At 40.2% G+C, this 14,228-nt stretch overlaps 1 long non-coding RNA gene across 1 annotated transcript in view; it reads right to left on the bottom strand.

Moving 5' to 3' along the window:
• Nucleotides 1-11,619: 11,619 nt before the first annotated feature.
• The window catches only part of LOC122448542, a 142,755-nt gene continuing 140,146 nt past the window's right edge, over nt 11,620-14,228 (bottom strand). The window contains exon 4 of the long non-coding RNA XR_006271653.1: nt 11,620-12,230. This is a non-coding gene — a long non-coding RNA (uncharacterized LOC122448542). The remainder of the gene's footprint in view (nt 12,231-14,228) is intronic.

Below are 14,228 nucleotides of genomic sequence, written 5' to 3'. Positions count from 1 at the left end.
TATAGAAGTCACCCAATACTCATATATATAAAGAAGTAGATCTTAATCTATATCATTCTAGCTAAGGGGAAAATAAATAAATAATCATATTTCTTTCTGTACTGGCAACATAATCTGCAGTTATCAAATGTTGCTTTTTGATTGTTTTAATTGGCATCTATCATCTGATATGTAAAAAGATTCATAATAAAAAATTTTACAAATTAATATCCAATCTTAACTATTCTGTTTTTTAACAGTACTTTCTATTAATTGGAGTCATCTTTTCTCTCTCTCTTTTACACTTTCTGTCTTGATATTCCTAAGGCAGGGCCGTATTTGAGACTGTCAGAATTCCTACATTTTCAAAGTTTTGTCACATTCATTTCTTTTAAGGGCACTGCAAGTATAATAGAAATATTATAGAAAAGTGTTGTCTTCATAACTCAAAATTTACATTGCTGGATATGGAGCCCTCCTAGTGAAAAATGCTGCAGTTGTCAGAACTAGATGTTGGCTATAAAGAGAAAATTAAATATCCCTCTGAAGTTTAAGGAAAGAAAGTGAAAGTGAAAGTCACTCAGTCATGTCCCACTCTTTGAACTGTATAGTTCTGTATAGTTCTCCAGGCCAGAATACTGGAGTGGGTAGCTTTTCCCTTCTCCAGGGGATCTTCCCAACCCAGGGATTGAACTCAGGTCTCCTGCATTGCAGGCAGATTCTTTACCAGCTGAGCCACAGGGGAAGCCCTCAGCCATTTTGTGACAGGAGAGGGGAAGGTGACAGTTAAAAGTCAATGTCAAATGTGTTGTTTTTAATTCCTTACATGCCAATGTAAATGGAAAAGAGAAGTTCCATTAAATTGCTTTGAGATTCAAATGGAAAATGAAACAAATTTGAGATGACATTGAAAATTAGGAAGAGCCTGCTTGATTCTTTGCTGGGAAGAAACTATTTTCTAGACTGTGTTTGTTAATCTACATATCAGTGAATCTTTCCCCTCTGTTGTCTTGCTAACTACAGATACTGATAATGCTATTTGAATTTTATTTCTCTTCTCTACAACCTTGTTAGTCCTACTACCTGGATAATAACTGATCACTGCAAAAGTCTTATTGCTCCTTCTTGCTTGTCAACAGAAGAAAAGAAACTAATTAAAATTCCCTGCTCCCTCTCAACCAACCAATAGCTGATCCTATTACTGTGACCTGGAGTGCCAGGATGCACATCTAAGTCTGGGGAACCAAAAGTGACTCAATAAAACCTTCATGGCAGAAACAGACAAAATCATAGCCAGAACAATTCAACTAAATTGCCCTAACTGAGAGAAACCTGTTAGTCTTCACATCCAATTTATCTGTTCAGAGCCACTTGCTCCTCTTTATGTGGAGTTCTTTCTGAAGTTCTTGGGAAGTCTGAGACCAGAGGAAACCAGCAGGACACAGAGGATAGGGTAATCACTCTTTAAATAAGCAATTACATCTCTGGCATTATTGAAATAAATTCTATCCTGGCAAAGACTTAAACCTTGTGTCAAGTAATGATGCTAATTAGAAGTTTCTATCCCGTGAAACTATGCAAAAGGACATGTGTAGTGAGCAGGCTCTTGACCGTGGTGCTCAGCTTCAATGCCATCTAAGGTGACTAGACTTCTGTTTCAGTTCTGTCGTTTTGACCATAACTACTTTGGCCATAGGGCATTTAAGAACAAAACCCTCAAACTCCATGTCATGGCATCTCTGTGTGTGTGGAGTTCACTGCCTCCAGTTGGTACTTTAACTTGGCCTTAGGCCACTTGGTGCTTCTGCCAGGCATGAAAATTGTGATTTTTTTTTTCTTTTTCTTTTTCCTCAGAATTTGTTTTGGATGAAGAAAGAGTCTGTGACCTCCTCATTAATTCATTCTAAGACATTGAGGAGATTACTTAACTTCTAAGGGTCTTACATTCTAACTTTGGAACACAAAATTGAACACATTTCCTTCAGCTCATGTGGTGGACTGTTCCGAAGTTTGATTGAGTTATGCAAAGTGTTTTGCTTTTTTTTGCAAAGTGTTTTAAAAATCATAAACATTTATGGAAAGGGAAGAAATGAAGATATCACCTGATCACAAATTCACTTTCTGTTAATGTTATATTAATTTAGTTTTCTTTCAAGGGGTCAGTCATATTCTATGTGACATTAAAATCCTATCAGAATTCACTATCTGAAAGAAGCAAGCCATTTTTTGAAAGATAAAATTTCAACAAATTTTAAATAGTTTTAACTCACTCTTAAATCAGTCTCTACAACACACTTAAACATATTTATAAACTAAGTATGTCAACCCTCTTTTGCCTTTATTTTCTGTTCAATGTCCTGAAACTAATATATCTATTTGTCCTTAGACTAATGGCTCTTAAGCCGTTCAGTTTCCTGGTATTAGAACACCTTTCAACTGCTCATTCACATTCTGATGAAAATTCAGTAGTTGATGTTTCTGTATTACATTTCTCTTTATCTCTCCCTGATTTTATTTCCTAATTATCACTCATAACCTCATATACCTGCAAGATGAATACAAAATTTTCTCACTCACATCTGGGAGTTCATTTTCTCATAAGAGGATCAGGGTCTCAGGGTCTCAGGTCTCATTTCAGAGTCTATACTCAAGCCCCAAGCCCTTAACAACTCCTTTCAGAAGCGCAATTAATCCTTGCAGTCACATATAACACAAACTATTCACTACTTCACAAGGAAAGTGTTCTGTCCCATATTCAACATTGGGGAAACTCATTTGAGCCATTCAGTTCAGTTCACTTGCTCAGTTGTGTCTGACTCTTTGTGACCCCATGGACCACAGCATGCCAGGCCTTCCTGTCCATCACCAATTCACAGAGTTTACCCAAACTCGTGTCCATTGAGTCAGTGATGTCATCCAACCATCTCATCCTCTGTCATCCCCTTCTCCTCCTGCCCTCTATCTTTCCCACCATCACGGGGAGTTTAAACTCACTTTTCAAATGAGTCAGCTCTTCACATCAGGTGGCCAAAGTATTGGAGTTTCAGCTTCAACATCAGTCCTGCCAATCAACACCCAGGACTGATCTCCTTTAGGATGGACTGGTTGGATCTCCTTGAGGTCCAAGGGACTCTCAAGAGTCTTCTCCAACACCACAGTTTAAAAGCATCAATTCTTTGGCACTCAGCTTTCATTATAATCCAACTCTCACATTCATACATGACCACTGGAAAAACCATAGCCTTGATTAGACGGACAAAGCCTTTGTTGACAAAGTAATGTCTGCTTTTTATATGCTGTCTAGGTTGGTCATCACTTTCTTTCCAAGGAGTAAGTGTCTTTTAATTTCATGGCTGCAATCACCATCTGCAGTGATTTTGGAGCCCCCAAAAATAAAGCCAGCCACTGTTTCCACCGTTTCCCCATCTATCTGCCATGAAGTGATGGGGCCAGATGCCATGATCTTAGTTTTCTGAATATTGAGCTTTAAGCCAACTTTTTCACTCTCCTCTTTCACTTTCATCAAGAGGCCCTTTAGTTCTTCTTCACTTTCTGCCATAAGGGTGGTGTCATCTGCATATCTGAGGTTATTCATATTTCTCTGGTCAATCTTGATTCCAGCTTGCACTTCTTCCAGCCCAGCGTTTCTCATGATGTACTCTGCATATAAGTTAAATAAGCAGGGTGACAACATACAGCCTTGACGTACTCCTTTTCTTATTTGGAACCAGTCTGTTGTTCCATGTCCAGTTCTAACTGTTGCTTCCTGACCTGCATACAGGTTTCTCAAGAGGCAGGTCAGGTGCTCTGGTATTCCCATCTCTTTCAGAATTTTCCACAGTTTATTGTGATCCACATAGTCGAAGGCTTTGGCATAGTCAATAAAGCAGAAATATATGTTTTTCTGGAACTCTCTTGCTTTTTCAATGATCCAGTGGATGCTGGTAATTTGATCTCTGGTTCCTCGGCCTTTTCTAAAACCAGCTTGAACCTTGAACATCTGGAAGTTGACAGTTCACGTATTGCTGAAGTCTGGCTTGGAGAACTTAAACATTACTTTGCTAGCGTGTGAGATGAGTGCAATTGTGCAGTAGTTTGAGCATTCTTTGGCATTGCCTTTCTTTGGGATTGGAAGGAAAACTGACATTTCCAGTCCTGTGGCCACTGCTGAGTTTTCCATATTTGCTGGCGTATTGAGTGCAGCACTTTCACAGCATCATCTTTTAGGATTTGAAATAGCTCAACTGGAATTCCATAACCTTCACTAGCTTTGTTTGTAGTGATGCTTCCTAAGGCCCACTTGACTCCACATTCCATGATATCTGGCTCTATGTGAGTGATCACACCATCATGGTTATCTGGGTCGTGAAGATCTTTTTTGTACAGTTCTTCTGTGTATTCTTGCCACCTCTTCTTAATATCTCCTGCTTCTGTTAGGTCCCTTGCATTTCTATCCTTTATTGAGCCCATCTTTGCATGAAATGTTCCCTTGGTATCTCTAATTTTCTTGAAGAGATCTCTAGTCTTTCTCATTCTATTGTTTCCTCTATTTCTTTGCATTGATCACTGAGGAAGGCTTTCTTATCTCTCCTTGCTATTCTTTGGAACTCTGGATTCAAATGGGTATATCTTTCCTTTTCTCCTTTGTTTTTCACTTTTCGTCTTTCACAGCTATTTGTAAGGCTTCCTCAGAGAGCCGTTTTGCTTTTTTACATTTCTTTTTCTTGGGGATGGTCTTGATCCCTGTCTCCTGTATGATGTCACAAACCTCCATCCATAGTTCATCAGGCACTCTGTCCATCAGAATTAGCCCCTTAAATCTATTTCCCACTTCCACTGTATAATCGTAAGAGTCATATTCCTCATTAATTATTGAAATAAGAGGAAGGATGTACATGTGTGCTAAGTCATGTCCAACTCTGTGCAACCCTATGGACTGCAGGCTGCCAGGCACCGTTGTCCTTGAAGTTCTCCATACAAGAATACTGGACTAGGTTTCAGGTCCCTTCTTCCAGGGGATCTTCCAACCCAGGGATCCAAACCTGTGTCTTTTAGGTCTACCTGCATTTGCAGGTGGGTTCTTTACCACTAGTTCCGCTTGAGAAGCCCAAGAGGAAGGATACATTTCAGATAATTAAATGATTGAAGTAGAGGATCAGGTCTTAATGTTTCCCTGGATGTGCAGCACAGGTGTGCATACTTCTCCATTCACTACAACAAAGGATGTATATATTATTAAAATGCTTATTTCAGGTATAAATATGCCTCTCGGATTCTCCAGTCCATAAGAATATTTGACATATATGCTTTATGTTACCCCAGTCACTACCGATTAAAGGCAATTTGTGCAGTGCACTAACTCAACACCCAGGATCTTTTATGAACCTTGAAGAGGAAACAGAGTATTGAGTCATCCAGGCTGCTTGATTTATCAGTTTAGAGGCATCAGGTACTAAACTGCTGTGATATCAAGCACATGCATGGGGAGAACATATTGTCGAGTATTTTTATAAGGAATTAGTCAATGTAATTGTGGACTATAAAGAGATTGTTATACAACTTCATTAAAGGTTGTAAAGACTTCACCACATTACATCTCTCCATGTCATAAATACATCATCAGAGACCATTATGGTCTCTAATGATGACTTCTCACATTTATTCATCAAAAATGAGTAAATGCCTAAGGAGAGCAGTCTATGCAGTTTTTAATAGTTGTGATAACTCCATCTGTGGAATTTCTTATGATGTTGTCATGTATTTACATAAGCTGCTACACAGTATGAAGATAAGTGTATTTGCTTTTTGCTCTATATTCTTATAACCACACTTAGATAAAGAAAATAAAATCTGACCTGACATCAATAGCTTATAAAATGATATTTTTTAAAAAAGGGAGAAAAAAAGAAGAAAGAAAAAGAGGAGAGGAATAAGAAGAAGAGAAGCAAATAGAAAAGAACAATTTAAAATTATTTAAAGTAATTGTACACTACAGAAGTATTTGTGTTGGTGAGTATATGTGTAAATTGTATCAGACATGTTTGACCTTTAGAGGTAATTTACGTAAAGCAATAAAACTGATCACTCTCTGTACTTCGTATTTTAATTTCAGTTCACTTCAGTTGCTCAGGTGTGTCCAACTCTTTCCGGCCAAATGGAATGGCAGCACGCCAAGTTTCCTGTCCATCATCAACTCCCAGAGCTTGCTCAAACTCATGTCTATCAAGTCAGTGATGCCATCCAACCAACTCATGCTCTATCATCCCCTTCTCCTCCTGCCTTCAATATTTCTCACCATCAGAGTCTTTTCCAGTGATTCAGTTCTTCTTACCAGGTGGCCAAAGTATTGGAGTTTAAGCTTCAGCATCAGTCCTTCCAATGAACATCCAGGACTGATCTGCTTTAGGATGGACTGATTGGATCTCCTTTCAGTACAAGGGAATCTCAAGAGTCTCCTCCAACACCACAGTTCAAAAGCTTCAATTCTTCAGTGCTCAACTTTATAGTACAACTCACATCCATATATGACTACTGAAAAAACCATAGCTTTGACAAGATGGACCTTTGTTGGCAAAGTAATGTCTCTGCTTTTCAATATGCTGTCTAGGTTGGTCATAACTGTTCTTCCAAGACTTCCAAGGAGTCTTTCGATTTCATGGCTGCTGTCACCATCTCCAGTGATTTTGGAGCACAGAAAGATAAAGTCAACGACTGTTTCCATTGTTTCCCCACCTATCTATTTGCCATGAAGCGATGGGACCAGATGCCATGATATTAGTTTTCTGAATGTTGAATTTGAAGCCAACTTTTTCACTCTCCTCTTTCACTTTCATCGAGAGGCCCTTTGGTCCTTCTTCAATTTCTGCCATAAGAGTGGTATCATCTGCATATCTGAGATTATTGATATTTCTCCCAGCAATCTTAATAACAGCTTGCGCTTCATCAAGCCCAGCATTTTTCATGATATACTCTGCATAAAAGTTTAATAAACAGGGTGACAATATACAGCCTTGAAATACACCTTTCCTGATTTGGAAACCAGTCTGTTACTCCATGTCCAGTTCTAACTGTTGCTTCTATGTACATACATATGTTGCTTCTACATACATATGTTGATCTACATACAGGTTTCTCAGCAGGCAGGTCAGGTGGTCTGATAGTCCCATCTCTTTCAGAATTTTCCACAGTTTGCTGTGATCCACACAGTCAAAACCTTTGGCATAGTCAATAAAGCAGAAGTAGATATTTTTCTGGAACTCTCTTGCTTTTTTGATGATCCAACCGATGTTGGCAATTTGATCTCTGTTTCCTCTGCCTTTTCTATATCTGCATGAACATCTGGAAGTTCACGGTTCACATACTGTTGAAGCCTGACTTGGAGAATTTTGAGCATTACTTTACTAGCGTGTGAGATGAATGCAATTGTACAGTAGTTTGAGCATTCTTTGGCATTGCCTTTCTGAGGGATTGGAATGAAAACTGACCTATTCCAGTCCCATGGCCACTGCTGAGTTTTCCAAATTGGCTGGCATATTGAGTGCAGCACTTTCACAGCATTATCTTTCAGGATTTGAAATAGCTCAACTGGAATTCCATCACATCCACTAGCTTTGTTTGTAGTGATGCTTTCTAAGGCCCACTTGACTTCACATCCCAGAATGTCTGCCTCTAGGTGACTGATCACACCATCATCATTATCTGGGTCGTGAAGATATTTTTTGTACACTTCTGTGTATTCTTGCCACCTCTTCCTAATATCTTCTGCTTCTGTTAGGTCCCTACCATTTCTGTCCTTTATTGAGCCCATCTTTGCATGAAGTGCTCCCTTGGTATCTCTAACTTTCTTGAAGAGATCTCTAGTCTTTCCCATTCTATTGTTTTCCTCTATTTCTTTGTATTGATCACTGAGGAAGGCTTTCTTATCTCTCCTTGCTATTCTTTGGAATTCTGCATTCAAATGGGAATATCTTTCCTTTTCTCCTTTGCCTTTAGCTTCTCTTCTCTTATCAGCTATTTTGCCTTTTTGTATTTCTTTTTCCTGGTTATGGTCTTGATCCCTGTCTCCTGTACAATGTCAGGAACTCCTGTCCATGGTTCTTCAGGCACTCTGTCTGTCAGATCTTATCCCTTGAATTCTATTTGTCATTTCCACTGTATAATTGTAACAGATTTGATTTAGGTCATACCTGAATGGTCTATTTCCCTACTTTCTCCAATATAAGTCTGAATTTGGCAATATGGAGTTCATGATCTGAGACACAGTCAGTGTATGGTCTTGTTTTTGTTGACTGTACATAGCTTCTCCACCCCTGGCTGTAAAGAATATAATCATTTTGATTTCTTTCTTTTTTTTTTTTTTTTATTAGTTGGAGGCTAATTACTTCACAACATTTCAGTGGGTTTTGTCATACACTGATATGAATCAGCCATAGATTTACACATATTCCCCATCCCGGTCCCCCCCTCCCACCTCCCTCTCCACCTGATTCCTCTGGGTCTTCCCAGTGCACCAGGCCAGAGCACTTGTCTCATGCATCCCACCTGGGCTGGTGATCTGTTTCACCATAGATAGTATACATGCTGTTCTTTTGAAACATCCCACCCTCACCTTCTCCCACAGAGTTCAAAAGTCTGTTCTGTATTTCTGTGTCTCTTTTTCTGTTTTGCATATAAGGTTATCGTTACCATCTTTCTAAATTCCATATATATGTGTTAGTATGCTGTAATGTTCTTTATCTTTCTGGCTTACTTAACTCTGTATAATGGGCTCCAGTTTCATCCATCTCATTAGAACTGATTCAAATGAACTCTTTTTAATGGCTGAGTAATATTCCATGGTGTATATGTACCACAGCTTCCTTATCCATTCATCTGCTGATGGGCACCTAGGTTGCTTCCATGTCCTGGCTATTATAAACAGTGCTGTGATGAACATTGGGGTGCACGTGTCTCTTTCAGATCTGGTTTCCTCAGTGTGTATGCCCAGAAGTGGGATTGCTGGGTCATATGGCAGTTCTATTTCCAGTTTTTTAAGAAATCTCCACACTGTTCTCCATAGCGGCTGTACTAGTTTGCATTCCCACCAACAGTGTAAGAGGGTTTCCCTTTTCTCCACACCCCTCTTCCAGCATTTATTGCTTGTAGACTTTTGGATAGCAGCCATCCCTGACTGGCGTGTATGGTAACCTCATTGTGGTTTTGATTTGCATTTCTCTAATAATGAGTGATGTTGAGCATCTTTTCATGTGTTTGTTAGCCATCTGTATGTCTTCTTTGGAGAAATGTCTGTTTAGTTCTTTGGCCCATTTTTTGATTGGTCATTTATTTTTCTGGAATTGAGCTGCAGGAGTTGCTTGTATATTTTTGAGATTAATCTTTTGTCTGTTGCTTCATTTGCTATTATTTTCTCCCAATCTGAGGGCTGTCTTTTCACCTTGCTTATAGTTTCCTTTGTTGTGCAAAAGCTTTTAAGTTTCATTAGGTCCCATTTGTTTATTTTTGCTTTTATTTCCAATATTCTGGGAGGTGGGTCATAGAGGATCCTGCTGTGATATATGTCAGAGAGTGTTTTGCCTATGTTCTCCTCTAGGAGTTTTATAGTTTCTGGTCTTACATTTAGATCTTTAATCCATTTTGAGTTTATTTTTGTGTGCTGGGAAAACTGGTCAACCACTTGTAAAAGAATGAAACTAGAACACTTTCATTTTGATTTCTTTATTGACCATCTACTGATGTCCATGTGTAGTCTTCTCTTGCATTGTTGGAAGAGGGTGTTTACTATGACCAGTGTGTTCTCTTGGCAAAACTCTGTTAGCCTTTGCCCTGCTTCATTTTGTACTCCAAGGCCAAATTTCCTGTTACTCCAGGTATCTCTTGACTTCCTACTTTTGCATTCCCATCCCCTATAATGAAAAGGACATCTTTCGGGGGTGTTAGTTCTAGAAGGTCTTGTAGGTCTTCTTAGAACCATTCAACTCAGCTTCTTCAGCATTACTGGTTGGGGTATAGACTTGGATTACTGTGATATTCAATGGTTTGCCTTGGAATGGAAGAGCTATCATTCTGTTGTTTCAGAGATTGCACCCACGTACTGCATTTCTTACTCTTTTGTCAACTATGGTGGCTACTCCACTTCTTCTAAGGGATTCTTGCCCATGCTGCTTAGTCACTTCAGTCATGTCCGACCTTGTGCTACCCCACAGACATCAGCCCACCAGGCTCCCCTGTCCCTAGGATTCTCCAGGCAAGAACAATGGAGTGGGTTGCCATTCCCTTCTCCAATGAAAGAAAGTGAAAAGTGAAAGTGAAGTCAATCAGTCGTGTCCGACTCTTAGCGACCCCATGGACCACAGCATTCCAGGCTTCTCTGTCCATGGGATTTTCCAGGCAAGAGTACTGGAGTGGGGTGCCATTGCCTTCTCTGGATTCTTGCCCATAGTAGTAGATATAATGGTCATCTGAGTTAAATTCAGGAAATCCAACCAGTCCATCCTAAAGGAGATCAGTCCTAAATGTTCACTGGAAGGACTGATGCATAAGCTGAAACTCCAATACTTTGGCCACCTCATACGAAGAGTTGACTCACTGGAAAAGACCCTTATGCTGGGAGGGATTGGGGGCAGGAAGAGAAGGGGATGACAGAAGATGAGATGGCTGGAGGGCATCACCGTATCAACGGACATGAGTTTGAGTAAATTCTGGGAGTTGGTGATGGACAGGGAGGCCTGGCGTGCTGCAATTCATGGGGTCGCAAAGAGTCAGACACGACCGAGGGACTGAACTGAACTGAACTGAGTTAAATTCACCCATTCCAGTCCATTTTAGTTCGCAGATTCCTAAAATGTCAATGTTCACTCTTGGCCTCCCCTGTTTGACCACTTCCAATTGATCTTGATTCCTGGACCTAATATTCCAGGTTCCTATGCAATATTGTTCTTTACAACATCAGACTTAATTCCATCACCGGTCACATCCACAACTGGGCTTTGTTTTCACCCTGGCTCTGTCTATTCATTCTTTCTGTTGTTATTTTTCCACTCTTCTCCAGTAGCATGTTCGGCACCTACCGACCTGGGGAGTTTATCTTTCAGTGTCATATCTTTTTGTCAAATCAAAATGGCAGACTGGAAGGATGTGCCCTCATCTTCTCCTGCAAGAACTCCAAAATTACAACTTGCTGCTGAACAACCAGGAGAAGGCAATGGCACCCCACTCCAGTACTCTTGCCTGGAAAATCCCATGGATGGAGGAGCCTGGTAGGCTGCGGTCCATGGGGTCGCTAAAAGTCGGACACGACTGATTGACTTCACTTTCACTTTTCACTTTCCTGCATTGGAGAAAGAAATGGCAACCCACTCCAGTGTTCTTGCCTGGAGAATCCCAGGGATGGAGGAGCCTTGTGGGCTTCTGTCTACGGGGTCGCACAGAGTCGGACATGACTGAAGTGACTTAGCAGCAGCAGCTGAACAACCATTGACAGGAGAATGTTGGATCCCACCAAAAAAGATACCCCACCCTGAAGGGCAAAGGAGAAGCCCCAGCAACATGGTAGGAAGGTCAAAATTATGTTAAGAATCAAACCCCATACCCACCGGAGATGCTTGGAGGGCCCAAACAAAAGCTTTTGCACAACAAGAGACCCCACAGAGACTGAGCCAGACCTGCGTTTGAGTGTTTAATTGTCTCCTGCAGAGGTACAGGTCAGCAGTGGCTTGCCACAGGGGCAGGGGCTCTGGATGCAGCAGTCTTTGGTGTGGCATTAAGCCCTCTTGGAGGAGGTCGCCATTAACCCCACCATCGAGCCACTGAGCAGATGACCCACAAACTGCAGAACAGTTATACCAATGAAATTCTCACACTGTTAAGAAAGTTCTAGGACTCAAAACAAATTTTCCAAACTGGGCATCTGGCAAAAGGACTGAGAACCCCCAGGGAATTTGACTTCGGAGGCTAGTGGGATTTGATTACGGAACTTACACAGGACTGGGGAAACAGACTCTTGGAGGGCACAAACAAAACCTTGTGCTCACCAGGACCCAGGAGAAAGGAGCAGTGACCCCACAAGAGATTGACCCAGACTTGCCTGTGAATGTCCAGGAGTCTCTGGTGGAGGCATGGGTTGGCAGTGGCCTGCTACAGCGTTGGGGGCACTGAGTATGGCAGTACGTGCACAGGACCTTTTGAAGGAGCTGCCATTACCTTCAGTACTTCCACCATAGTTTGGTCTCCCAGGCCAAACAACACAGCCCCGCCTATCAACAGAAAATTGGATTAAAGCTTTACCGAGCATGGTCCCGCCCATCAGAACAAGACCCAGTTTCCCCCCAGTCAGTCTCTCCCATCAGGAAGCTTCCATAAGCCTCTTATCCTTATCCCTCAGAGGGCAGATAGAATGAAAACCATAATCACAGAAAACTAACCAAACTGATCACATGGACCACAGCCTTGTCTAACTCAATGAAACTATGAGCCATGCAGTGTAGGACCATCCAAGACGGACGGGTCATGGTGGAGCATTCTGACAAAACGTGGTCCACCGGAGAAGGAAATGGCAAACCACTTCAGTATTCTTGCCTTGAGAACCCCATGAACAGTATGAAAACTGTTACAATTTAATTTCAATATATCCTTTAGGCCCACACATTGTATATTGTCATAAATTCACAGTTTCTTCTATTCTGCCTCCTTCTTCTCAGTATCCATTTCTTACTGCCTGAGATGGAAGAGGATGTCTATAAAATAAGATCAGACTAAAGCAATGGTTTCCAAACTTGTTCAATGAAGTCATGTATTATTCTTGGGTTTTCAAAGCCTTCTAGAGAGAGGCCAGTGGGCATGGCAGTCTCAACAACACCATCCTACCCCAACCATAGAAGCTCCACTTTCATCCGTTTTCCAATTTGGGTATTAAAGTGTGGAATCCACTGGGCTTTAAACTCTCAGGATCTTTTATTTTTGTATGATTATCAGGGATCATCATGGGATGGTGGTAACAAGGAAGAGGAGCTTTAAGGGAGCACCCTTGTCCTTTGCCTCCCTGTCAGTGATTTTAGACTTTTGAAGTTATCATCAAGTGAAGTCATATATAATAAGCATTGTGTTCATATGTGCCTATGTTTATGTGTGTAAAGTGTTAATTTGTTAAACACAAATATTTAAACATCCCATTATATCTGTGAACCTGAATTGGCAATGCCTTGTTTTCAAATGAGAGGTCTTAAACCACTGAAATTGCTTACCAATTTCTTGACTTCTATAGGGTTCTGATGATCAATTAGCAACACGCCAGTAAAATCCAAGCTATCCCTTCCATCTACAAGTCTAGGAAATTATTTCTGGGGGTTGTGAACCCCTTTACCAATCAAAGCACTCACTCTCTGACACCACTGGGTTCTTCTTAAGGACTAGGAACTATAGAGATCACTTCACTAGGTTTATTCATTTGGTCCCAACAACAACCTATTATTATCGCAAATTTAGATGAGGAAGGTGAGCTTTAGAGAGGTTAAGCAAACCAAAATCACACACAGTAAGTGGCAGGTTCATTCCAATACAAGCAGGCTGCTTCCAGTGACCAAGGGACTAACTATTGAGTTCCATTTCAGTCAGTTCAGTTCAGTCGCTCAGTCATGTCCAACTCTTTGCAACCCCATGAACCGCAGCATGCCAGGACTCCCTGTCCATCACCAACTCCCAGAGTCCACCCAAACCCATGTCCATTGAGTTCCATTTACTTTAAAGTTAATACAAATTATTGTACCTTTCACTTTGGAACATATTGGAAATGACCAAGAGTTAACTCAAGAAAGGAGCAGTTAGCTTCATGTTTTTTATGTATTTTTGCTTTAGGCAATCTAATTGAGGATGGTAAAATGAAACAAAAATTTAAAATTAATTTCTGAAATTCTCATGAAGTATAAACAAAATTTAAATAATTAAATGTCCAAATGATTTTATTGGTTAAGTTTGAAATTATCTAAGGTTAAAACTCACTAAATCTTTTTTTTTAACTCACTAAATCTTTTGAATTTATATATATATCAGTTTATTTTATGTGTAAGTACATATATATGTATATATACACAAAATTTGCCTACAAATATACATATATAAAATAATCTAATGACATAGTAAGATAATTCCTTTAAAAAATGCATTGAGATTGGCATGAAAACTTATGACTATGAAGAATCAATAGTCAGAATATATAAAGAACTACAACTCAAAAAATAAGGAAACAACCCAATCCA

This window comes from Cervus canadensis, chromosome 10 (genome assembly GCF_019320065.1).
Source record: "Cervus canadensis isolate Bull #8, Minnesota chromosome 10, ASM1932006v1, whole genome shotgun sequence".
In the NCBI taxonomy this organism is placed as follows: domain Eukaryota; kingdom Metazoa; phylum Chordata; class Mammalia; order Artiodactyla; family Cervidae; genus Cervus; species Cervus canadensis.
This window is presented reverse-complemented; position numbering and strand designations above follow the sequence as displayed.